Below are 23,452 nucleotides of genomic sequence, written 5' to 3'. Positions count from 1 at the left end.
ACTCCACATCTCAATACCCCTTCACTTTTGGGTGGGTAGGGTGAAAATCTTAATCCAGATATTTCCAACTGTTCTTTTCTTTCAAATGGGCTAAACCAAAGCCCAGTACAGCAATGGGCTAAACCAGAACCCTGGACCCAAACACCTACAGAATTTGGGTTGTTTGAAATCCACATCTGAACAGGGGGCTTGGGCCAATGTCTACTTTACACGTATGTTAGCACATCTGAATGTGTATTGTTGTCTGTTGTCAGACTAAATGTAAACAGCATGTTTCCTTGGTAAATATCCCAATGGGGAGAAATCCTCAGTATTATATCAATGTTCATCATGCTACTCTGTTTGTTGGTACAGAGAATTTGATAACTCCGTTTTCACAGATTCAATACAAAGCCTTAGCAATTCACAGTCTTTTGAAATTTAGCTAACAATTAAGCATTGTGGCCTGATCTTGTCAGGTGCGGAATGTTTACATTCAGTGGGGGTTGAAGACATTCAGCACATTACAGGATTGAGCTCTGTGCTCTAATTTAGGATCATGGATGGGTTCAGGTATTCTTTGGGGATCAAAGGAGAACACTCAGGGTATTTCATTTTACATAGTGCTTATTTCTAGTCTAGTCCATTTTTATGATTAGACAAAAATTCAAAGGATATTTTTGCATCAAGATGTATTGTGCATGTGTGATCGCAACACTCACCTTACAGACAGTGATACTGACTCTCAAGGAGCTATTAGAGGATGTTGTATCACTAGCCACGTCACTGACCTAATAGCTTCATCAGACATATAGCCTATGACAAAAAAATCTCTAAGTAGGCTTTTGCACAATAGACTATAATGTCACTTAAGAAGATATTCCTCTACATCAGTGGTGGGCAACCTGTGGATCACGGGCCGCATGTGGCCTGTCAGGTAATTCGCTGGCGGGCCATGAGACAGTTTGTTTACGTTGACCGTCTGCAGGCACGGCCTCCCGCAGATCCCAGTGGCCGCGGTTTATCGTTCCCGGCCAATGGGAGCTGCGGGAAGAGGCACAGGCCACAGGGACGTGATGGCTGCCACTTCCCGCAGCTCCCATTGGCCGGGAATGGTGAACCGCAGCCACTGGGAGCTGCGGGCCACCGTGCCTGTGGACAGTCAATGTAAATAAACTGTCTCACGGCCTGCCAGCGGATTACCCTGGTGGGCCACAGGTTGCTCACCACTGCTGTACATTCTATCATGTCAAACAACCATTGTTCAAATTCAATAACCCTCTAATTAGGTAGTTACCAGATCCAGTAAATAATAAGCATTGTTAAAACCTCCTTTATTTATTATCTACTAATCAATAGTCCATTCAGACTATTGGGTAAGTTAACGATGTTATTACAGGTACTTTTAAAAAAAAAATACCACTGTTTGAGAACCAGAGTAAATGCAAGTAAAGAAATAAACACAAGCAATGTTAAAACTGATTCAGATCCACGCAGGAGCTCAATGTATGCAATGGTACTCCAGCTTTAACATATGCTCACAGGCATGTTTTTCTTTCTCTATCATTTCTTTCTCACAATGACATAAACTAGGGGCTACAGGCTCAGTGTGGATGCTCAGAGCTAAGCTGAAATTCCATTCCATTTGTGGTTTAAATCAACACCTCCCCTGTTTTCTCTTGAAAATGCAATACAGATTTTGGTGAATAATAATTTCCTCCACATGAACATCATTTTGTTTGCCATTAATTTAATAAAGATTTCCCCACCATTGCAATATGTGAATATGTTTACTTAAGAAAACATCAGTGAGTCCAGCAGCCTAATCAGAATCCACAAAGGAACTCTGAAGTGCTTACAATATTGTGTTCCCTTTTGGATTGCTCCCAGTACCTTCACTTAATGATCACAGCTCTAAAATGCTCACATTGAAGGGAATGTCTTAGCCTAATTATTTGCTAGTATCTGATAACATTTTGCCACAAAAATGTTTGTTTGAATGTATCTTGTCAAAATAATGTTTGTGCCTAGGATTAGCTACTGCTTGGCTGAAGATTTATGTAATCAGCTTACTTTAAGATTAATTCATGAATAAAAATAAAAATACCTATTACCACTTAATTTGTATAATAGCTGTTTACTATATTTTAACAGTCCAATTAAAAATTTATATGGTCTGTAAAATCATAAGGTCATGTAAACATTAGACTGTTTATATATTAGTTCACTTATCTTGTGTCCCAAGTTATGATTATGCAGCCCAGACCTTTCAGGTTTGCTGAATAAAAAAAGGTCACAAGTGAAATGAGATGAATATTCTCAACTCACCTCTGTGCAGACATGTACACAGCAACACACTGTCTCCCCTAATTCATCACTCTCAGTTTTGAGAGGTGGCAGAGGTTTCATAGAATGGAAGTGGATTGATGGAGCCCAAGAGGTGAGTTATCCCTTGGGTGGGAATCAAAAGCTACTGAAAGAGCAGTCGGATAAAGCCTTCTGTTGTCACTGCCCTATCTTTAGTTCATATTACACCTTTGTGAGCAGATAGTGCTTTTTCCTTTGTTTGATTCTCTGGTTTTGGCCTTGACTGTGAGGTTAAAATACCTCCAGTTCCAAAGAATGATATTTAAATATTCCATTTACATTGCATTGCCTTTCAAAAAGTTTTCTGATCTCAGTTTATATCTTTAATTAGCTCCTCGTATATTTATTCACTGTCCACTCATATGCAGTCTTGCCATATCTCTGAGATCTATTATGTTATTGCATGCATTGGAAAGTAGATCTTACCAGCAACTATCTTTGAAAGGTCCTTCTTTAATGAATCACCATCTTGATGTGCAATCCTGCAAGGAGCAGAAAGTAAGAAGGAGCTGAAAACTCTCCTCAGGTTACTTTGGGCTTGATTCACCTCCCACCGAAGGCTGTGACAAAACTCCCATCGATGTCATTAGGAATAGGATCAGGTCCTCTGTAATTTGGGAATCTGCAAGTAAAGGCTGAACACCAAATGATTCAAAGAGGATCAGAACCCACAATACTTGATACTTCTCCAAACCATCTGAACCCTTTGGGTCTGCAAATCTCCCAATAATAAATACTTTAACATGATTTTCACTACTTCCTATCTCCCGTTGGACCAGAAATACTATGAGAATAGCTTTTCTCACAATATTTCAAGACTCTGCTTCCAGTCTGGGACAGAAGGAGGAAGGGCAGAGGCACGCAGAAATGAAAAATAATTTGTAAACAAGTTATAGCTTGTTGCTGTTGATCCTCAAAAAAAAAGTTTGTTTCAAAATCAATCTAATTCAGCCCTTGTGTAAGCAAGTGTAAATGCATTGAGGACTTTCACCCATTTATGAAAGGGATGATTTTTGTCCAGTAAGTCCTAAGTCTGGTCCTGAACTCATCCCAAAGTAGAATTTACAAGACAACTCTCTGCCTAAAACATCTAACACATTTATTAACCTTCTGGCACCTCTTTGTTTTCCCTCACTGCTTGAGGACCAACAAAGCCTTCTACCTGGTGAAGAAAGCAGCTCTGTGTACCATCTGGAAGTGCTCCATGGACCACCACCACATTATGGGAACCACCATTTTAATAGTATGAGTTCCACCACTGTCATTCTTTTTAGTGTTACTTATGGTGAGTATTTATTGCAACTTTCCCCCCACTTTTTCAACTGGCTACATTGAGGAGCACAGCTATGGCATAACTGCCTATACCTCCCAAATGCAAATGCAGACTCTGTCTTTGGTATCGGGCTAAAACCATGGTGTGTGCGCTAACTATTATGAAACCAGTACTGATGTGCTGGAGAGACAAGATGCCTAGATTTTGTGCAGAGGTCTATGCAGGGGTCCCATGGACTGAAGCAGAGAACAAGCAGGACCAGTAGCTCCTTGATTAAACAGAATTGTTGGATAGTCCACCTCATGGAGGTGGCTCTGATGAGGTGGAAAGGGGTGGAACAGGACAGTAGCTGCCCTGCTTTGAAGCCTGGATGAAGAAGAATTCCATCCTCCTGAATGCCTGCAGAATTTTCCTGGTTATTCAGGTTACAAATTGGGTAAAGGATTTACCCTAGAATGAGTTAACTGGATTAAAGTCTTAACAACTCTGTATCTGCTCTGACTCATCCCATGGTCAACATGCTGTTAATGGAATGGTTCAATTTTTTAATTAATTAATTAACTTGCATACTATAATTACAAAGGTGCCCAGAATGTTGTGGTTTCTGGTTTCTTTTGGATTTTTTAGTTTAGTTGAATTTTAACTGGCAAGCCAGAAATGTTGGTTGGACTTTGATTTATTTTTTCTCAGATTTGTATTATAATATAAAATTATGAAAACCATGTAGCAGTTTCAGGTTAATTTGTTGTTATATTTGTGAGCTTATTTCATTGCATTATTAAAACATTTAGTACTGTATGTGTCATTAATATTCCAAAATGTAATTAGCATATTTAATCAAAAACAATTAGAAGCAAACACTGCTTCCCTTTTTAAGTAATAAAATATTTATGGCTGGAATAAACAAATGGAAAACCAAAAAACACTTTGAGGTGTTGATTTCTCAAGAAAAAAAAAAAAAAAAACACAGGAGAAGACAACTTCCAGCCTTTAAACTCCCTCTGGAGGATTTCTTGCCTGGTTTTACTCTTGGGAACTTCAATCATTGTATGTCAATTCCAAAGAAATAAAATTTCATTGCAGTTCCTCAATACTGTAATAAAAGACGATACACGAAGTGAGGGAAGTTGTGTAAATCCCAACTTGGAATTAGCTGTGCTTGCTGAAACCTTTCTTGTGGGCCGTAAACCGTTTGAATGCTGATTAGGGTTGGAGAATCTTGATAATAGCAACTCAGCCCAAGATCCAATAAAATTAAAAAATAATTGATCTTATTTCAGCCAAACTTTAACATCTTTACTGCTTTACCCGCGACATGGGGCTGTGGAAAATGCTTCTGGTTCTTATTCATTATCTCTGCTGTGCATCATACTGATATCATTAAAAGTGGTCATTTAGGCCTATGGGCCAAATAACTCTGCTATACTTCTAAACACTTTATCCACCTCATTGGTGATGATATCATGGATGGCCCAGAATGCAAGTCAGATGGTACCCTCCAGTACACAGTACCAGCAAGAGATTTTTAATGGGTATAGGGTACAGAATGACTTAGGGCTAGCCCTGCCATCCAGGGGTGGGGCTTTGTTTAAGTTTGTTAGCATATGTATTGTGCTGTTACGTTGGTTGGGAGTCCTCAAGATGAGAAGAGTGGAGGGGATGGAAGGTGTTTAAACAGTGTTTTTGATTCTGTTTCTCTCCATTGGTCTGAATTATCCATGACATCCATACTGTATCACAGCAAGTCCAAATCAGTAGAGGAATTCCTCTGCTTGCACTGACAAGAGGATGTTTGGATTCTGATGTCAGCCCAGTTCTGCAGCTTTACAGGAATCAGGTGTTGTTCCCAGTGTACATAGAATTCTTCTTTGCAGCCAAACTAGTCTAACATGCATTTTGTTAACTGGAACTGGAGCAGCAAAACAAAGAAAACAAATGCCTCATTTTCCAGCTTTGTGGGTGAGAGAACTATAAATGAAGATTATAATGCCTTAAACCAGCCACCTCAGGAATCTGCCAAGAACTGCCAAGAAAATATGTTCCTCATCTTAACAACGGAGCTAAGACTTATCACACATCTGCCCACTTTTATTCGAAAGAAACTCCTTCTGATCTGACAGCTCAGGCATTGTCAGTTTCATCCACAATAATTTACAAAATTGGAACCTAATCCTGTAAACCCTTAATCATTTGATCAATCCCATTGAAGACAATGGGACTATTTGCATGACTATGGACCACTTTTGTGGGATGGTAAGAGTTTCAGGAGTCTGTTCCTATAAAGGACGTTGAATGCCGCATTGAAATGCAATGTTTGGGTACAATACCATAAAGCAGTTTAGGATACAGTTCTATTTAAAATTTGTCTTTTAATAAATCATGCATATGCTGAAATGGCTCCTCACCCAACTTCCATATTCCATATAAACAGACTGAATACTACATATTTTGGGGGAAAGTGAGTAATTAAGCATGTTGATGTTTATATATACAAAGGGGGTTGTAGGAGAGGATGGGGAGAGCGTGGGGACCCCAAGCTGGGGGCGGGGTGGAGAGGAGTCACATGGAGGGTCACGTAGGGAGGTCACGTGCCCCACTCCTTGTGTCCCTCCCATGAGTGCAGGACCATCAAGAAATGATTTCTATTTGCACCACTGTGGATGGCACACACCTAGCCAACTGTTTTGAGTAAGTGCAACCTCTTAATCTGCTAGCTGCTAGCCTGTGTATGAAGCATAATCCATCCAAGACCACAGTTACCAAATATCGCTAGCTTACATGTCATCTAAGAACATCTAAGTAGTCTATATGTTTTAATTTGTTTCTAGTAAAAATACTTTTGATAAACCTGTGGTAACTGTTATTCTTCTTCTACCCTCACATGGACCATGTTGTAACATTTCACACATTGCCTTTTCATATTGATGATGTATGAAAGGCCTTTGCTTACCACTTTGTTTAGATATAGACCGTTTGCAGTTAGCTGAAAAAGAAACCAAAAAACCAGAACCCCTGGGATGGATCAGGCACTTCTAGGCTGGACTGATGGGGAAAGAATCTCTCTTGCAAGTGAATAAATAGGCCGCTTTTCACCTCCTGAAATATTGCTACACTCTGCATGTTGTTCTGTAAATTAGAATGTTCCTTTTGAAACACAGTCAAAAGAAACAAAATACGTATGTAACACTGCTGCCTCAAACACGTGAGTGGTGGGGGGGAAACTTCTGAAATACAGAAAACATTTGTTCAAGTCTCCAAGGAAAATGAAGTCAAACCAAACAAGCATATAATATAGATGTATGCCTCATGGGCAAAGTTACCTCTAAGCCCATATGTTTTAACAAATTAAGAGGTAAATAATTTGCTGAAGTTACAGTGCAACCACATCAGAACACCTCTGGAAATGAGATATCTCTGTGTTCCAACTGTTATTTCCTGTGAAAATATTTCCTTTTAAGAGAAATGCACTGTTTTGTTGCAAGGAATGCTACTGTAAATAACTATTAACCCTTTAGGGCCTTTGCAAATGGTGTGGTCATTTGAAGTCTGGCCTGCCTGCCAGATTTATATGTGCAAGCGACTGAAAGAAATTGATAAAATTCAGTTTTTCAATCAGAAAATACCACCAGGGACTTCCTTGTGAATGAAAAGAGGCACAGAAAGGTTACTACATGTATCATAGGATCTAGCACATAATTCTGCCATTAAAACTTTAATATGTGAAAAAAATGCTAGTATGGTCCCCAAATAGTTAACTTTCACTCTGTAACTTTTCATTTTAGTTAGTCATGAATATATCTAACATACAGAGGCCATCAAAATCTCACCACTAGAGACTATAAAGTCTACTTACATAGGGTTCCTGGGATTTTTCATGTTCTTATGGAAAATATCTCTGAAATCCCCGAGCTGAAAATTTTGATCTCATTTGTGGATGTGAGTGATGCTGAGAAAGGGTTGAAGAGTGAAGAGAACACTTTTCTCGCATAATTTCATTTGTCAGGAGAATCTTGCCGCTGACATTGGAAGAGTGATTTAATTGATTTTAATCATACACCTGAGATTGGGAAATTGAGCCCTCTGTCCTGAAAAATAATTCTTGGCTTCCATGAGAATGTTTAATTTGCAGCTAATAGTTTTTTCTTGAAGTTTTGTTATGAAGTTTAGAAAATACAGATCAAAGGCTGATACACAGAATTGTTTACAGCAATCTAAGTCATCAGTAAATCAGGGTTATTCTCTTTGTTTTTCAATAGTATTAAAAGATGCTCATTCCCATGCAGCTATTACTTCTCATACATGCAGGATTAATATAGATTATTTAAGACAGAAATAGGAAGCAAAAGCACTATCTAAAGATTTTATTATGCATACAAGAGAGATACAGCAATATACTTTTGGATGTGGGGGTATGTCCTAGAAGAGTCAGAGGGGCTTTGATAACTCACCACTGGTAACGTTTCACCAGAAAACATCCTGTGGCTCAGTGTGGATAGATGCTCCAGTCGATTATGTTTCTGAACTACCATAATATATCAGCGTAATCTTGGTGTTGTTTTGCTATATTTTAAAGATGTTTCAGTACAATGCAGTCTTTTACCTTGAGTTATCTTTTGTAACTCAGTTCATAATAAACAAATGTTGTTCCATTGTTATTGTTGAAACACATGAATAAAAGCAGATTATTTTTTGCATGGCAAAGTGCCAGAGCATTTTACAGTTGTGTCACAGTAAAACCTCTATGACCTTCACGTTCTATTATTAAAACAATTAGATAGGACTAAGGTCACCAAGAATTTTTTCCTCCCCAACCCAAATGCATGAACACTGAGGAAATATTTATTATTGCCCTGTAAGACTATCACATGTTCCTGATGTAAAACTGCAAGTTCAAAATATGTCCTGTTCCCCGATGATCCGGAATATTTGCATAAAATATTTGAATTCGGAAAACTCTAAATTCAACAATAGATAATACTATTGAAGGGACTGCCCTCAAAGTGCTTTTCTATTATATTGGAACTGCAGACTATTAGCAGATTGCAGCAAAACCCTGCCAGTATATCAATGCCATAGAAGAGTTAGTCTGTTTAAGCCCCTCCATTCTACTCCATTGCAATCGTACTATATTAACTTAATGGGAAAATATGATATTTCAGGATGACAGAGGGATTTTGGTGTGATTCTATTTCAGTAATTTGCTAGTATCATATTAGTGACATTGCCATTCAAACAAAAAGATGAGATTAATTCCTAAACAAACTGGGTTATGTCTTTGGGCCATGTGGTCCTGTTAAGGCTTTCCTCAACTGAAAACCAGTGAGCTAGGAAGGAACCTGTCTCTAACTGCCTGGGACATCAGACAGGCACTGTACATCAATGGTTTCTCTGATGCCAATCCCTAAATGTCTACCTCAGTCGTTCTCAACCTGCGGCCGACGGGCTGCTTCCGGCCCAATTAGCAAAGAGCTGCGGCCCATATGACATCTTCAGGGCCACACAGGTAGTGTTGGATGATGCCCACATTTGAGGCCAGGGCCGGTGCTACCATTAAGGCAAACTAGATGGTTGCCTAGGGCGCTAAGATTTGGGGGTGCCAAAAAGCGGTGCCCCCAATTTTTTTTACAGCGTTCCTACGTCCCTTCCCCAAGCGCACGGTCACCGCTCCACTTCTCCCGCCTCCCAGGCTTGCAGCGCCGATCAGCTGTTTGGCGCCGCAAGCCTGGGAGGGGAGGAGAATTAGAGTGGGGGCAGCGTGCTCGGGGAGGAGGCAGAGCAGAGGTGAGCTGGGGTGGGGAGCTGCCGCACGGCTCCCCGGGCCGGGGGGGGGGGCTAGGGAGCTGCCGCGGGGGTGCCTCAGCTGCCGCAGGGCTCCCCACCCCAGCTCACCTCTGCTATGCCCCCTCCTCGAGCACGCCGTCGCTGCTCCAATTCTCCCACCTCCCAGGCTTGAGGCACCAATCAGCTGTTTGGCGCCACAAGGTTGGGAGGGGAGGAGAATTAGAGCGGGGGTGGCGTGCTCGGGGAGGAGGCGGAGCAGAGGTGAGCTGGGGGGGGGAGCTGTTGTCGGGGGGGCACCTCAGGGCGGAGGGGGGGGCGGGGAGCTGCCGCAGGGCTGAGGGGGAGGTGCAAGGTGGAAGTTTCGCTTAGGGTGCGACTTGTTTGAGGCCCGTATATGTAGTCCACAATGGTAAAATAGGTTGAGGAGCACTACCTCTAGCAGTCAGGCTGGGCGGGACCTATATCTCAAAGGAAGGAGAAGTTGCGTGATCATTTAAATATATGACACCTTAAAAGGATACACCACTTGCCTTTTCAGGTTGAATAGTTCCTGTGGGCCCTACACCACACACTATTAAACTCAGGATTAGGCCATAGGAATTTGGACCGAGTATGAACTTCAGTTTTGAGGCCATAAAAATGAAGCATTGAGTAGGATCAACTTTACTTTGAATCAACATCCTTTTATAGGTTTGTTTGAAAATTAGCAATGTCCTTAGGAGGCAGTACTCTGATCCAGGTCTCGATTAAGTTTAAACTGGGGGTCAGGTTTCGACTGAGGTATTTAAAGGGTTCAGATTTATGATTCCAGATTTAGTTTATCTCTGGTCAAAACTTTAAAGATCCAGTGATAATTTGAAAAACATTGTCTATAGGAATAATATTACTCATGTCTTTTCTGCATTTCTCTTTCTCTTTTTCCAATTAGTAGGGACAGTTTGTGAAAACAAGGATCTCTTTCTTTTTTTTTTTTTGTAATGAGTCATCAGCTCCTGCTGCTCATTCCTCCCTTAGCGCATCATTCTTAACATCATGAAGAGACGCTTAACAGGTGATTATAATTACTAGTATTTGTATAGTGACAAAAGTGTGTTTGGTCCTCCTGTACGCTGCACAGAAATAAAGACCTCCCTTTGTTGAAGTCAATGGTAGTATTGCCATTGACCTCAGTAGGCGCAGGCTAACTTTAAATATAGTTTTGCAGTCTAGAGCCTCGTCATGCCAAAGGCAACACCAGTGGATGTTTGGGCCAGATTCTCAGCTGGAATAAATTAGCATAGCTTCCACTGATTTACACCAGCTATAGGTCTGTCTCTTTTGCATCCAGGAGCTACTGGATACGCAGAGGCTTCACATCTACTACTATGCAACTTTGTGGAGTTCACCAAAGTTGGTCCAATAAAAGATATTACCTTACCCCTCCTTGTTTCCATCAAATGGGCAGCTAGCTATGCTGGGTGGTGCATAAGGGCAGGGGTCTGGGATGGGTAAAGTCATGTCCATCCCCTTTGAGACACTTGTTATCTCCAGTGAGTAGGGATAGCTCAAGACTTGAACCCTCCAGCATGCAGGTCTGGAATTCTGCCCAGCTCTTATGTGGTTGTGCAGTGCAGCACAATGAGTCTACCCTTGCCCGCTTAAGCACCAGGCAGCATTCCAGACTCTGCATTCTGGAGCGTGCAAGGCTTGCTCTGTCCCTTATTCCCTAAGGAATAAGCATCAATTGAAATACTAAACAACTGCAATTCTGTTTCATGGAAATGTTCCTAGTATGAGAAAAGGAAAAGGGGAATTAAAACAATACAGGCCAGATCCTCTGCTGGGCCATTAAAGTCCACGGAGCTGGGCCAATTTACACCAGCTGAAGTTCTGCCTCCGCATAGGAAGTGTCAGCAGAACTGCTTTTATATGGATTGTGTTTCCAAGTGATCGATCCTGCACATTAATCATCAGTTTGTTTCATCCAACTCTTCTGTATTCAATAGGCTACAATGTGTGATTTTGCTAACCTGGTAAATTCACTTTGACAATGCAGACTGGTTAAGAAGAAATAATAATAAAAACTCACAAGTTAGTTTAAGCATGTGCAGCATGTGAATTTGAACAGGTAGGGAATGTATTTAGCAAACAGGCCCCAAATGCTTGTATATTAATTAGTTAATGTTTGTAAAGCCATTTGACGGTGAACTGCATAGTGCAAGTGTTAAGTAGTAGTATTATATAAAATGGTGTGGTTCATCATGCTCCTTTAGCTATAGCAACCACAACAACCATGATGATGCCTGTTAATTTTGCTGACTTTTTTTATCATTACCCTCCAATGATGATTAAGTGTCATTTGTCTTATAATTTTAATATTATCTTTAACACACATAATAAAGTTTACATAATTATAGCCTATTAATATAATTTGCATGCATGTTACTGGGAAGGCGAAGAAAATGTTTCATCACCCAGCATGTAATTTGGCTTATTTAACTATTTCCTTTTAGTCTTCAATGATAGGTTGTCACTCCTTATAAATGGAGAGAACCTCAGTAAATTCTCTTTTGAAGAGTCTTCACTGTGTTAAGTCTCTAAAGGTATAGCTAGCATGGCTCTGTAAATGCTGAAGAATGAAAATTTCTGGATGCCTATTACAGGAAGTTTTTGTTTTTTTTTTAAATCACACTTTAGACAAGCGGGGCATTTCTTAATGAAATGTGGGAACAAGTTGCTTTTTCATGAAAGCTTCGAAAGTGTGCATGTACTGTACTTCAAAGCTGAGCTATAAGAAGACTTTAAGTGAGTAAACAGTGTTTAGATTGAACATGAAAAGAGTCAGCATGAACAGACAGGTTCAGAATATTACATGATGCTTTGCAAAAGTGTAAATGTGCCTGCCTTTATTTATTTATTTTTCTGCTTGGTAAATGGCAAACGTTTACAACCCAACTAAAACAGTACCAAGAGAAATCTTGTGTTTGCTCTTTGGAAGATATTCAATAAATTATAGTGAGCTGCAAATGTCACTGGATTGGGAACTGTAAGAGCTTTACCTTTAAGTCTTTAAGTAAAGACTTGCAGCTGGTGCAGTGGCTAGGTAATCCCTAATGATAAGCTCCTTTTAATGTGGGGGGTGAGGCAGTTTTCACACAGATATTACTGCATTAACCTTACTTTAGCTATGGTGCAGGTGTGCACAATATTGTACTTTGCAGCCTTCCCTACTTTATTCTTCCTTCTTATATCTCAACCCTGCTTTAAAAGATCCTCTTATACCATGGTAAAAAGATTGCAGTTCAAGCCTATTATCAACAAAAACCTGCCAAAAGGGCTACATTGTCAGACTTTATGATGGTACTAACTATTCTGTTGTTCTCTGGAGACCAAACTTAGACCATTAAATTCACTTCATTTGTGATTTCAGTGCCCTGGACTGCAGACATAGGTCTTTTGATGTAAAATGCTAGTACAAGAATCAATGGTATCATCTAGTCCCTCTTAAAGTATATCATAAAAGTGTAATGGTACCTTTCTAAACAAAAGGTGACACTACTCTTGTATAATACAATTATATGAGGATGATGTTTTCAGTAGACTATTTGATATCATGATGTACAAAGACTTTACACATTGGAATAAACTGCGTAGCTGAGTTCACTCTATTATTTTCAGTAGACTGACTATATTGTCTGCACTAGAGTATAGATAATTTTCATGCATTGGGGAACTATTTTCATATCCTCTCCATGTAATAGATGAGATTATAAACAGGCTGGGATTACTCAAAAACCAACACATGCCTTGTCTACAGACCCATTTAAGACAAAGGCTGCCTTCCAAATGGTCTCGTTTAATAGGGAAGCTCCCAGGACTTGGTTAGTTGAGTTGACAGACTGTGGCTATTTATAGTAAATGTGGAACGTATTTGAAAAGTAAATTTTTACCAGTAGAATTTAGTTAATTTTTTCCTCGGGAGAATGACTTTCTGTGGAAAGATCCTTCTTGTATACCCACAAATCTTCAGTGCTAAACCTATTTGTAAACAAACACAAGCGATAGCTCATTGGCAAACAGTGAACAGGTTTACAGTTAATGAAATTGCTGCAGCAGAATACACAGAAGAGTAACTATGGTTGCAGTCATGTTCATGTCATTGCACACCCAGGGATATACTGCAATGCAATCTCCATTGACATCCCTCTGCAGCAAACCCTGCATTAAAATAAAAACAAACCCAACAACAAAAGGTATGTGTTGTGCTGAAGTGCCAGTGTTTGCATTTGCCAGACATTCATGCTTAAACCAAAAAATCCTAATTGGCAATCAACTACAAAATATTGCCCAAATATTACAGATCAGATTTTTTCCCCCTGTGAATTACTATACTGTTCTCAAATGCTGGGTTTGGAGAAAGGTTCTTAAGTAGTTTGGTTCTGATCTACAGTGGAAAGGAAAAAAAAACAGTGGTGATGAACTGGGGCCTGATTCTCCCATCAACGCCCTTTACAGGATAAGCATCACTTTGGTGACAGATACGTGTATCCTGCAGTGAATGGAGCAGATAAAGAATCAGGCCCCTGAACTTGAAATGTTCAATCCTACCAAATGTGAAGGATGTGAATGATTGTTTTTCCTCTTTCAAGTGAAGTCTGGAGAAGCAGGGCTGCCAACAAGCTGATATTCGCTTCAGTTTTTACCAACCCTCCTCAAAAGAGCACATGTTTTGGTCAAGTTCAGAAGCTCTTTAGATAAAGGTAGTAGCATAAGTAAATATGAATGAAATTCCCTGAAACGAACATGCAAGGAGTGTGTGTGTGTGTGTGTGAGAGAGAGAGAGAGATTCTCCTCTCTACAGGGAAAGAGAAATTAAAGCAGAAGGACACTGACTGTAGCAATAATACATAAGGTCAGGGGCATGGCTAGAATTTTAGAACCTTGGGTATTACAGGGTCTCCACAATCTTTTTAAAGCAGGGGTTGAAAGGGAAAATAAAAGGAGGCCAACCATGATGCATAGCACCTATGGAGTCAGATGGGTAGTCAGGTACCTAGCTTCCTACAATATTGTTAGCTACTGTATATGAGATGCAAAAAGAGAATTATTCCAGTGTAAGATACTTATGAAGCCATGTGTTAGAGATTCTGCTTGACAAGTAGTGTATCACTTGCTCTCTCAACCTTGGTGTTATGGATTTGGTAATGGCCCAAAGGTCGTGCCCACTGTACCATTGAAAATGGGAAAATTGTTCAGTTAGCATGTTTTGCACAGTCTCTTAAGTTGATCTTTCATGATTTCTTATGTAAACACAAGACCATAAAAAACATGCACTTTGAGGAAGAAAAGTGCTGTGTAAGTCCTAAGTATTATTCATCACTGAAATCAGAATTTGTGGTCACTTCAGCTGTTCATTTAGAGCTCTCACACCTTCCAGAACCTGCACCAGGTCAAATAGGAGATACAGCACCAATCAAGTGGGTGAAAGTCAAATGCAAAGTGCCTTCCATCAGCCTTCTGCAAAATTTTATAGTCACTAATGACTTTTTATTGTTCAAAGAGTCGTTTAGGCATATATAGGTGGGAATTTTACTTAAGTCTTAAGGAAAGTGCCTGTGCCGATTTGGAGTTTCACTTCCCTGCCACTGCCACAGTCATTTGCTGTGCTTTATTCATTTATTTATTTTTCCTGTAGCAGTGAAACACATTTCTCCTTGAACACAACTGCTGCTGCTGCGCCTCTTTTTCCCCTTTCGTTTTCCTCTGTGGCACTATTTAACACATGGGGTTACTGACTCAGAGCAGGTTAAATGGCAATGCGCTCCCTGAGCAATGACGTTTGTTCATAGGGAAATGAAGGGATGCTGTCACCCCCACCATCATATTAACCTTTTCCTCTTGCTTAATTTTTTGTTCACAAAGAAAAATTTGGGGGCCTTGCTGTTTAAAAAATAATAATTCCCATTTAAGTAAGCAGCTTGTTTTTTAGCCTTCTTGATCTAACTTATATGACTTTTCCGTCTTTTCCTCCTTGCATAGCCGCACCCCCATCCACCACCAAAACAGCAATACAATGATTTTAATGTTAAAAGTGCTATGATGGAACACAAATACAGAAGATCAAGAAGAAATGTTTGATTAATGCCTGTTGTGAAATCATTGTATTAAATAATTGCTGCATATTTATAAATCCAGTTATCCATATGACCTCCCAGTCATATCTGGACTTCTGCATTTTGTGAAATAATAAGACCTAGCACTTTCAATCTGTACACCTAAAGCGTGTTACAAAGGCTCTGAAATATTATTATTACTACTCCTAATAACACCTACCTTTCACATAGTGCTTTCCATAAGAAGAGCGCAAAGTGTAACAAAGGGGATCAGCAACATTATCCCCAGTTTACAGCTGGGGAAATTGAGGCACAGAGCAGTGACATGACTTGCCCAGGCAGTTCACTGGAAAAGCCAGGAATACAACCCATGTCTCTTGATTCATAGGTTAGTGTCCTCACCAGCTTTGATGATCATCTTGAAGACATTTTATAATGAGACAAGTGGTACAACAATCTGTGTTTTAATGTTGAAATTCAGTCTCTGTGAAGCTTGCAGAATGATACGTAGTTACTTTTCTTTGATGTAAAATGTTTTTTTCTTCCATAAGGCAAATTGACCAAACTTTTTTAGGCAAGAAATAAACATTTCTGCCTTTAACAAATATAGGGTAAGTGTGATTGTTACTGTTTACAACTTCAGACCTGGTATTAGTGGGTGATTGATTTCAGTGGAGGTCTGAATTTGGCCTAAAATATGATGCATAAGTTTGGAAGACTGAGTAGATGCCATTCTTCATTATTTTATTTACTATAATTTTCAGCAGTTAATGGTTGGCAAAATTTAAAGATTTACAATGATGCCAATTCTGCCTTACTCTTTTCCATCAGTATTTCTGCTGTTGCACAATGGTTTCTGCAAGGATTGCACTTTGCTCAGCTATCCCTTCATTTCAAATAATCTCTGATATTATTTTACTTAAAAATTAGGTTGCCTCCCCATCACTGATTGCCCAGATGGTCATCTTACAAGATGGAGGGCAACCTGACAACTGGCAACCATCCAATTCTCATAGAAGATGCATAGCATTGGGCATAAGTGCCAATATTTGAGGTGGGTTGAATAAAAAAGATGACAGTGAGTAAAGGAATAATGTTTAGAAGTTTGGGAGTAGACTATTATTACTATGTGAATTTTTTACGACGTTATGCTGAGGCCTTTCATTCTTTTAAGAGTAACTTGTACTTAGCTCAGAAAGAAGAGAAAGGAGAGCAAAGAGTTTGCCTTTCAGAACACTGTGTCTGTGGGGTATAGCAGAAGTTGAACCACTTCAGAAGCAGCAGTCACATGTTCCTGCCCATCAGTAATAATTATTATTCATTAATAATATCTAGTTCTTACATAGCGCTTTTCAGCAGCAGATCTCAAAGCACTTTACAAAGGAGGTCAGTACAATTACAGTGGCCCTATGGATGGATTTAATTAATTATGTCAGATGAAGTTGGGAACAGGAGGATCAAACTTTTTGCCTTTTTTATATGTATTTTTCATTTTTGTATTTTTATGTGTCCATACAGATAAACATAATATTATGGGCATAATTCAGCCTTTGTGTGCATGGACACAGCTGCACTGACGTCAATAAAGTTTCCCCAAGACAGAATTTGATCCCTACTCTGAAAATGACAAAGTCTAATGTAATGAAATGTTCAATCAAAATGGAAAAGGATTCCCCTCCCCCATTCATTTCAAACTTATACTTGGATCCTGAGCCAGCATTCTTGGTGCACTGCAAACTCCAACAGAAGTCAGTTGCGGGTTATAGAGATGCAAGAAATAAAAGATGGCCCCTATGGCTCATTTTACTATGGGCATTTTACTACTGAGTGGAAGAGAGAGGAAGACTGAGAGATTTTCCATATCAATGATGAAAATCTTTTGAAACTGCTAGTTGAATGAAAATGAAAAAACCCCAAATCACGTAGATTTGGTGTATGTGATATAATGGGCTTGCTTTATAATTGATATTAAACACATGGGCAGAGACTGATACTGTTGTAACCAAACACCAGGCTACTTGAGAGACAGCAAAATAGAATAAATAGATAAGATATTAAAAGTTAATGTGTTGCTTTTTGTTTTAGCTTGGTTTTGGCTCTCATTCTCCCTTGCCTGATAGTTTGGTTCTTGGAAGAAAAAGAGAGGTACTTACCATTGATTTTCTCCTCTCCAAATGACAAGAGTCAATTTAATAGCAAAATTTCAATACCTGTAAAAGAGATCATGTTTTAAGTTAGCTGTCATGTTTATAGCTTGGCCCACTCCTTCAGTACAAAACAAGACATTTAAAAAGATCTGGAATAGTTCCCTTTTTAACCTCTCAAAGATAGAAATACAAGGCTCCCATGGCCTCACATATAAATATTCCAAGTTTTGTTACTTATATGCAGTTTTTAAGGATGCGATTCACAGTAGGTTTGGCCTTAAACACATGCAACACAAATGACTGCACCACAACTAAGGTGGGGCAGAGTTTGTCTGGGCTTACCCAGAAAGGACAGCTCTGCTTTGCGGGGGCGAGGGACGGGAGGAAAGAGGTCAGAAATTGTTGTAAAAAAGTGCTTGGTGGTCAGCTTTGCAGCAATGACTCACTACTCCCCCCCCCCCCCGCCAGAAATGTGAGGCATAAGGGCATATGAAACCTGGGTGGGGCAAGTCTCTTTGTTCCACACAGTGAGGAAGCCAGCAAAGGGTTGGCGGAATTGAGATTTTTGGCTCCAGGCTTACAAGTTGTTTATTTTGTTTTCTCTTAAGCAGTCTTGTCAATTCAAGGATCCAGAGAATGGGTCTCCTGTACGGCCCTCCGTGGAGGGAGGGTGTTGCAGTACTTGGTCAAGGACAATGCAGCTGCTGGTGCCCCTTGATGATCACACATGGGACAATGGGTTCTTTGTCCCCAGTAGGGCTGCTAGGTAAGAGGCCATTTGGCGATGTCTGGGAACCCAGCTGGGTTTAGGGGGAGGCAGCCAAGTAAATTGCTGGCGCCTCCTTGTGGCGGATGTCCAGTGCAGGTACTCCATAGGGAAGGCAGCCAGTGACCAGATAATAAGCCTGGTAAAGGACTTAAAAGGAGGAGCTAAGGTGGGGCAGAGTTTGTCTGGGGCATACCCAGGAAGGACAGCTCTGCTTTGTGTGTGGGGGGGAGGAAAAGGGGGCAGAAGGAAGGAGGTCAGAAACTGCTGTAAAAAAGGTGCTCGGTGGTCAGTTTTGCAGCAATGACTCACCCACCTCCCCAGGAATGTGACGTCCGAAGGGCATAAAGGTACAAAACCTTGGTGGGGCAAGTCTCTTTGTTCCACGCAGCGAGGAAGCCAGTACCCATGCTCCCTCCCCTAGTGGAGGTGAATGGCAGGCTGGGTTAGGACCTGCTGTGGGCATTACACTAGTCGCTCCTTTTAAAGTGGGGCTGGGAAGGAATTTTTCCCGCACCACATGAATTGGCTTCGATGGAGTGAGGTTTTTTCGCCTTCCCCACAGCGGGTGTGAGGATGGGCTTTTTCTGGTGAGAAGAAAAGATGGTAGGCCATATGTCGCAACTTATTTTGTAAGGTTGGGCGGATGTTCAGTGCAGGTACTCCATAGGGAAGGCAACCAGTGACCAGATAAATGGCCTGGTAAAGGACTTAAAAGGAGATACTGGATAAAGGAACAGAACGGGGAAGGGGGTTGGGGACTCCTCTGATTGGTACAGCAGGGAGCCACCCCTCCCCCACCACCCCCACCGTGTTCTCATAGCCCACCTTAACCCTCTTACAAGGGTAATGGATGGTAAGGTTCAAGCCAGGGGTCGGCTGGGGGACCTGGATGGAAACAAAGGGGGGGCTGGTGGAAGCCCTGGAGAATTGATTTGAATAAACGTGGATTTGCTTGACCCGTACACTTTATCTGCTGGGTAGTCCCAGACATCTATATAATAAAGTTGCGGCCTGATTAAAATCCATAACAAGTGTCTCCTGTCCTTCTTGCGGTGTACCCAGACAATAACTGCTTGGAACACTGCTTAGCTTACCAACACAGGGCCCAAACCCTTCTTTCATCAGTGACCATAATGGAGGCCAGGTCAAGGCCCCAGCCCATTCCCCTTCAGCAAAATCAGCAAAGAAGCATAAACCTGTTTGGTGCTTAGAATCCTGTGAACTAGGTTTGTGGACTGCTGTATTATACAGATTGTGCTACCTATTGAGATTGCAAAATGCGTGAAATAAACTGAACCTCAGAATAAAAATTCATCTAAATTGTTCTGAGTTCAAACACTGATTTTTAACCTTTTGGGAAAGTTAATGCTTTAGGCAGAGCTTTTCTACAATGTTTTACACTATACATATGCACGTTATACCTTCAAATTGCCTCCAAGCTGACAGTCTTCCTGGTGCATTAACTACTTTACTACCAAAGATCTAGCCAGATTATATTTCTTTTTAATTGCCGAAGAAAAATATTTCAGAATAGTCTATTCTGTGAAATCTTGAGGTAGCAAACATATTCAAATCTTAAAGCAAGTCTATCAGTAATAGCTCAAGTCCATCAAACTACTTTAGTGTCTTGATTGATAAATATGTGATGTTTACATTATGATTACTGCATACTATTTTCTGTCACTGCTAATTTATTTGAAAGTCTTAACCTGATAGGTTATGAATTCAGTAGCATTTTATAATGAGGGTTGTTGAAATAAATCAACCCTTGAAAATAATATTAAAAGAAGTGTGCAAAATCTTTCACTACATAGATCCCAGAATATGAATAGATATGACACACACAGAGACAGACAGACATATTAACCTCTTATAAATCCTTGGAATCTAAGCCCTTTAAGTGTTAATGCATACAATTCTCCCATAAAAAGAAGCATATAACATTAAAGCTCTATATCACACGTGGCTTTAATATTGAAAGCCTGCACTATAGACAGACTGAGAAGAGGGGAAGAAAAAAAAGACAACTATACCATATGTATCATACATATGGATTTATTTTATTATGATTATATTATAATTATTTTTACTCCAGGCTGCTAGTTCTGTTTGCAAATTATTCTATTTTTTGTTTCTAGCTTTGCACAGGGCACATACACAGACCTCTGTGGTACATGGGGCTCTATTAAGCTGCTGTTCGATAGTTTGGTGATATTCAGACAATATTGAAACATTCCCAAATGAACTTTGCAGGGAGACATTTTCATTCGCTGCCTCCCTCCTCATGCATATTAACAAATGGTATGCAAGGCCTCATTTAATTCACTGATTTTACATTCGGATCACTTTCTCTTTTACAGCTATTTTTACCGGGCTCCATTAATCTTTGTTGAATACAATGGCATACATCTTTAATGCGGCCGCTGTCAAGTCATATTTCAGTAAGAGCTGCAAACTGAATGACAGCAAGCAATATTAATAAATTTAACATAGACTATATCAATTTTTAACAGAATGAATGTGGAAAGCTAAATGTATTATTTTTCATTTAAATCATAGGGTTTATCACCGGTTAAGTAGCAGCGATTTCAGGAAACTTGTGACGTGCCGTACAAATAGATTTACATCTCATTAATAAGTAAATTAGGCAAATGCCTTTCAAGTTCAGACAAGTACATAAGTGTAATCTCCATATTAAAGGAGTAGTCTTTGATAAACCACTGAGGAATTGCAGCAGCCAACTATGTGACATGTTGCCAGTGCCTGAACTCTTCCACATTCCCACCTTTAATTACACTGGTTCATTACTAAAGAGATAAGTGTCTCTCCAGTTAAGATTCTATAAATGAGCAGCATGCGGGATCCTCCCAAATCATTTTTGCAGAAACCATGAAAAGGTGGTAACAGTTATGAAAAAACGAATTATCACCTGCTCTCTTTCTTCCTTCCCTGTAATAACATTAAAATATTAAGATGAATTCCTTTTAAATCTCAGAAAGAAATTGTCCATTAAGGGATGCTATTTTGTTTAAGAAAGAAAAGGGGGGGGGGCAATAAAAAAAAGGGAAAAAAACTCCTGTGAATTTTTTTTTAAATTTCCCTTCTTAAATCCCAACAGAGATAATTTGCTGTAAAATTTAAACCCAGTGAGAACTTGTCTGTCTGTGTTAAATAAAAAAAGTTACGGTTGGTAGGAGACATGTTTTTGCAGTAGCTTTAGTGATTATAGGAAATTACATGCAAAGCCAGAGTTCTGATCCTAAGTTAATTTATAATTGGAAAAAACTTATTAATTAGCTATGTCATTCTAATTAAGAATTAGAGGAGTGTGCATTAGAAAGTCAGTCAATATCCAACTGACAGAATTAAAAAAAATCATAAGTCTGCAAGCTGCATAGCTCTGTCCACTATCTCTCTGGACTTCTTTTTAGGAATGTTCTGATGGCTATTAGAAACTAGCACGCTGCATACAGATATCTTAAAGAAAGAAACATGGCTTTTTGTGTTATTGAAAGAGAAACCCTTTAGTGAGCTGTAAGATGATCTCTCTCTATTTTGTTGATGTAGTACATTTTTGCTATCCAAGAGATATGTACACTTAGGGCCCTGTCCAACTTTTAGTCAATGGAAACAGATGCACATAAAAACACATGCAGTTGTATACATGAATGCATGCACATATGCAAGAGACTTGCCAGTAGGCAGACACAAATATACATGCATACAGACAAAGAGACTAATTTGAGGCCCTGGTAGACTCACATGAGAAAGAGCTTCGAGATTATACAGTTGTGTATTAACAGTACACTGACATATGTATGCACATACATGTATATATAATATTTCCCAGGCTGCCATATTTCTAGTCCTGTCCTCCCCCTCTAGGCCCTGTTTCTGAGCTGGTCACAATTCGCCCTAAAAAGAGAATCTCCCTCTGTGTCTCTTGATGTTTTCTCTCAGTATGGTGGAATTTTCAAAGAGAAAATTAAATATTAAAATAGATACAAAGTTCAAGCTTTTTTAAAAAAAAAAATCATGTCTGAAAAAATACAAAGTGCATATTTGGGGACATAGTTTTCACAAGTTTGAAACATATTTTTGTTTGGACAAATATTGCAGAGAGACAGCTGCAAAGAGTCCCCACAAAAGATGAAACACAGCTGAACTGAAAATGGGACCAGTTATTCACATTAGGAATTGAGAGTTTGGCAATACAAAAGGACAAGCAAGCCTATAAAACTAATGTCTCACTTAATTGCATCCTTCAAAAAAAAATCAAAATCAAAATACTGTGACCTAAACCTCTCATAAATATATTGACCATTTTCCATCTTGTGGATTTGCTTTCAACTAGTCTAAGGGATGGGGGTGGGGGAGCTGGAATGTGCAATGATGGAATTCAGTTTACTTATTTGAATACCAAAAGATGACCCGTTACCAATGATATAAAAAATCTTTTGCATTAACAAGTTTCTATTTTCTATTTGTTTTGCTAGCATAACACAATATTCCTTTAATATGCTACTAGTATCTTAGCAAGTTAATAATCTGTTGTATGTATAGAGTAAGCTTGTTACTCATTTAAATCAGAAGCAAACTTGGGATTTTTATGAAATTATTGGACTTTCATGTTTTAGCATTCTGTGTACAGATGTGACAAAATAAGCATAAATAGATATGATACTAATGCAGCAAGTCAATGGGGTGACTCCCAGTGATTCAGTGGGTGCAGAGTTAAATCAGTGTTGAGCTCTTGTGAAATCTTACTCAAAAGATGTATTTGCATAAACCTCACAATGCTATAAAGCATTGGAATAGAATTTACTGATGCCCCAGCTTCAATGTTGACATACTTTTTGGAACATCACTCTTTTTAAACCATAATAGGAGGACTGTTGATGATAGGAAACGAGTAAAAAAATATAGTTGATTGAGTTTTTGGTCCTTTTTTGCTGTTCATGTAGGAGCCTTCTATGCATGCACACCGTATACCGCTAATTAATTAATGACAGTCTAGAACTTAAAAGATGTGGTATTTTTTATC

At 39.5% G+C, this 23,452-nt stretch overlaps 1 long non-coding RNA gene across 1 annotated transcript in view; it reads right to left on the bottom strand.

The window, feature by feature from the left end:
- LOC128841247 (uncharacterized) overlaps positions 1 to 23,452 on the bottom strand; it is a 44,325-nt gene that overhangs the window by 5,157 nt on the left and 15,716 nt on the right. Inside the window, exons 3-4 of the long non-coding RNA XR_008445788.1 lie at positions 17,646 to 17,702; positions 2,773 to 2,828 (exon numbers count right to left, since the gene is read on the bottom strand). This is a non-coding gene — a long non-coding RNA (uncharacterized LOC128841247). The remainder of the gene's footprint in view (positions 1 to 2,772; positions 2,829 to 17,645; positions 17,703 to 23,452) is intronic.

This window comes from Malaclemys terrapin, chromosome 7 (assembly GCF_027887155.1).
Source record: "Malaclemys terrapin pileata isolate rMalTer1 chromosome 7, rMalTer1.hap1, whole genome shotgun sequence".
NCBI lineage: Eukaryota > Metazoa > Chordata > Testudines > Emydidae > Malaclemys > Malaclemys terrapin.
Note: the sequence above shows the minus strand (reverse complement) of the source record. Positions and strands in the feature narration are given on the sequence as shown.